The sequence below is a fragment of the Nycticebus coucang genome, chromosome 15, assembly GCF_027406575.1.
Source record: "Nycticebus coucang isolate mNycCou1 chromosome 15, mNycCou1.pri, whole genome shotgun sequence".
NCBI classification, from domain to species: Eukaryota; Metazoa; Chordata; class Mammalia; order Primates; family Lorisidae; genus Nycticebus; species Nycticebus coucang.
The window spans coordinates 52,876,924-52,881,410 of NC_069794.1; the positions used below are offsets into that span (position 1 = coordinate 52,876,924).

The 4,487-nt window shown below is 37.2% G+C and overlaps 1 non-coding gene across 1 annotated transcript; it reads left to right on the plus strand.

Moving 5' to 3' along the window:
• Positions 1-3,725: 3,725 nt before the first annotated feature.
• Positions 3,726-3,889, plus strand: LOC128567139 (U1 spliceosomal RNA). Its single transcript, XR_008374792.1, has one exon. It is a non-coding gene; the product is annotated as a U1 spliceosomal RNA (small nuclear RNA).
• The last annotated feature ends 598 nt before the right edge of the window (positions 3,890-4,487 follow it).

Sequence of the window (4,487 nt, forward strand, 5' to 3'; positions counted from 1 at the left end):
AGGCATGGAAATTAAACAATCTTCTGTTGAATAACAGATGGGTGCAGGAAGAAATAAAACAGGAAATCATTAACTTCCTTGAGCATAACAACAATGAAGACACAAGCTACCAAAACCTGTGGGATACTGCAAAAGCAGTTTTGAGAGGAAAATTCATCGCTTTAGATGCCTACATTCGAAAAACAGAAAGAGAGCACATCAACAATCTCACAAGAGATCTTATGGAATTGGAAAAAGAAGAACAATCTAAGCCTAAACTCAGTAGAAGAAAAGAAATATCCAAAATCAAATCAGAGATCAATGAAATTGAAAACAAAAGAATCATTCAGAAAATTAATGAAACAAGGAGTTGGTTTTTTGAAAAAATAAATAAAATAGATAAACCATTGGCCAGACTAAAGAGAAATAGAAAAGTAAAATCTCTAGTAACCTCAATCAGAAACGATAAAGGGGAATTAACAACTGATCCCACAGAGATACAAGAGATCATCTCTGAATACTACCAGAAACTCTATGCCCAGAAATTTGACAATGTGAAAGAAATGGATCAATATTTGGAATCACACCCTCTCCCTAGACTTAGCCAGGAAGAAATAGAGCTCCTGAACAGACCAATTTCAAGCACTGAGATCAAAGAAGCAATAAAAAAGCTTCCAACTAAAAAATGCCCTGGTCCAGATGGCTTCACTCCAGAATTCTATCAAACCTTCAAGGAAGAGCTTATTCCTGTACTGCAGAAATTATTCCAAAAAACTGAGGAAGAAGGAATCTTCCCCCAACACATTCTATGAAGCAAACATCACCCTGATACCAAAACCAGGAAAAGACCCAAACAAAAAGGAGAATTTCAGACCAATCTCACTCATGAATATAGATGGAAAAATTCTCAACAAAATCCTAGCCAATAGATTACAGCTTATCATCAAAACAGTCATTCATCATGATCAAGTAGGCTTCATCCCAGGGATGCAAGGCTGGTTTAACATACGGAAGTCCATAAACGTTATCCACCATATTAACAGAGGCAAAAATAAAGATCACATGATCCTCTCAATAGATGCAGAAAAAGCATTTGATAAAATCCAGCATCCTTTTCTAATTAGAACACTGAAGAGTATAGGCATAGGTGGCACATTTCTAAAACTGATTGAGGCTATCTATGACAAACCCACAGCCAATATTTTACTGAATGGAGTAAAACTGAAAGCTTTTCCTCTTAGAACTGGAACCAGACAAGGTTGTCCTCTGTCACCTTTACTATTCAACATAGTGCTGGAAGTTCTAGCCAATACAATTAGGCAAGACAAGGAAATAAAGGGAATCCAAATGGGAGCAGAGGAGGTCAAACGCTCCCTCTTTGCTGACAATATGATCTTATACTTAGAGAACCCCAAAGACTCAACCACAAGACTCCTAGAAGTCATCAAAAAATACAGTAATGTTTCAGGATATAAAATCAATGTCCACAAGTCAGTAGCCTTTGTGTACACCGATAACAGTCAAGATGAGAAGCTAATTAAGGACACAACTCCCTTCACCATAGTTTCAAAGAAAATTAAATACCTAGGAATATACCTAACGAAGGAGGTGAAGGACCTCTATAAAGAAAACTATGAACTCCTCAGAAAGGAAATAGCAGAGGATATTAACAAATGGAAGAACATACCATGCTCACGGATGGGAAGAATCAACATTGTTAAAATGTCTATACTTCCCAAAGCAATCTACCTATTCAATGCCATTCCTATCAAAGTACCTACATCGTACTTTCAAGATTTGGAAAAAATGATTCTGCGTTTTGTATGGAACCGGAAAAAACCCCGTATAGCTAAGGCAGTTCTTAGTAACAAAAATAAAGCTGGGGGCATCAGCATACCAGATTTTAGTCTGTACTACAAAGCCATAGTGCTCTAGACAGCAAGGTACTGGCACAAAAACAGAGACATAGACACTTGGAATCGAATTGAACACCAAGAAATGAAACTAACATCTTACAACCACCTAATCTTCGATAAACCAAACAAGAACTTACCTTGGGGGAAAGACTCGCTATTCAATAAATGGTGTTGGGAGAACTGGATGTCTACATGTAAAAGACTGAAACTGGACCCACACCTTTCCCCACTCACAAAAATTGACTCAAGATGGATAAAGGACTTAAATTTAAGGCATGAAACAATAAAAACCCTCCAAGAAAGCATAGGAAAAACACTGGAAGATATTGGCCTGGGGGAAGACTTCATGAAGAAGACTGCCATGGCAATTGCAACAACAACAAAAATAAACAAATGGGACGTCATTAAACTGAAAAGCTTCTGTACAGCTAAGGAGACAATAACCAAAGCAAAGAGACAACCCACACAATGGGAAAGGATATTTGCATATTTTCAATCAGACAAAAGCTTGATAACCAGGATCTAGAGAGAACTCAAATTAATCCACATGAAAAAAGCCAACAATCCCGTATATCAATGGGCAAGAGACATGAATAGAACTTTCTCTAAAGACGACAGACGAATGGCTAACAAACACGTGAAAAAATGTTCATCATCTCTATATATTAGAGAAATGCAAATCAAAACATCCCTGAGATATCATCTAACCCCAGTGAGAATGGCCCACATCACAAAATCTCAAAACTGCAGATGCTGGAGTGGATGTGGAGAGAAGGCAACACTTTTACACTGCTGGTGGACTGCAAACTAGTACAACCTTTCTGGAAGGAAGTATGGAGAAACCTCAAAGCACTCAAGCTAGACCTCCCATTCGATCCTGCAATCCCATTACTGGGCATCTACCCAGAAGGAAAAAAATCCTTTTATCATAAGGACACTTGTACTAGACTGTTTATTGCAGCTCAATTTACAATCGCCAAAATGTGGAAACAGCCTAAATGCCCACCAACCCAGGAATGGATTAACAAGCTGTGGTATATGTATACCATGGAATACTATTCAGCCATTAAAAAAAATGGAGACTTTACATCCTTTGTATTAACCTGGATGGAAGTGGAAGACATTATTCTTAGTAAAGCATCACAAGAATGGAGAAGCATGAATCCTATGTACGCAATCTTGATATGAGGACAATTAATGACAATTAAGGCTATGGGGGGGGGAGCAGAAAGAGGGATGGAGGGAGGGGGGTGTGGCCTTGGTGTGTGTCACACTTTATGGGGGCAAGACATGATTGCAAGAGGGACTTTACCTAACAATTGTAATCAGTGTAACTGGCTTATTGTACCCTCAATGAATCCCCAACAATAAAAAAAAAAAAAAAAAAGTACCTAGAAATGAAACACAACTAGTGTCATTTCTCCCCCTAAATTATTTACTAATACTTAGAGATTGAGAACACAAAGAAAGCTTTCTAAAGGCAAGGGATGCTAGGGAAAAAAACCTGTATTTCAGTGCTCTTTAAGAAGGATAGACCCTTATATACTCAAGGATTTCACAAGAAAACACTAAAGTGTTAAACCCCAGGAATAAGGTTCAAGGGAATCAGGCCAAATTTCAGTATCAAATCACTTCTGTCTGAGAATGGATTAGGGTGGAGGACGATCTTCCCATTAATCTAACTTTGTCAAAAGCAAAATTAAATTGTCTATGGAAAAGTTACATCACATAGAACATCTGCAATGTCCATGTAGAATTCATAGCATTTTGTCAAAAAGTATCAAGAAACAAGACCAAGAAGAAATAGGCCCATAACGGATCCATCTATCAATACTTACCTGGCAGGGGAGATACCATGATCACGAAGGTGGTTTTCCCAGGGCGAGGCTTAGCCATTGCACTCCGGATGTGCTGACCCCTGAGATTTCCCCAAATGTGGGAAACTCGACTGCATAATTTGTGGTAGTGGGGGACTGTGTTGGCACTTTCCCCTGGTAAAAAATAAATTAATTAATTAAAAAAAAAGTATGAGATGCTGTCTTTCAATTAACTGCTAATAAAAGATAAAATAGGTGAAATTCACCAGTTCCAGCATAGAGAAAAGTAATTCAATGGAAATTCTAGAATTAAATATGAAATTTGAAATTTCTCATTAAGAATGCAGTAAACAGGTTAAATTACAAATTAGATACAGCAGTTCAGAGGTTTAATAAATCAGAAAATGTCAGTGTACAATAGTAGAAGTACAAGTGGGTTAAAAAATGTAGAAATCAGGTATAGAACAAAAATATAATCAAACTTGAATCCAAAATATATGATGAACTTTTATACATCCACAAGAATAAGAAAGAAAATTCAATAACAAATTGGATAGGAAACAACTGAGAACCAATTAGAATACTTTCATGTTTTAGAAGTTGGAGCTTTCTGAGCAAAAGCTCTGCAAGTTGGGCTAGTGAGAAGACATTGACAGATAAAAGATTTCAGCATGGACAGTGAGAATTCCAGCGATTAAAGTGCCTGAAAGCATGTATTTACATTTCAAAGTAAGCTAAAGCCTAAAACCATGGAAACCTCCCTTGTTTTATCTTG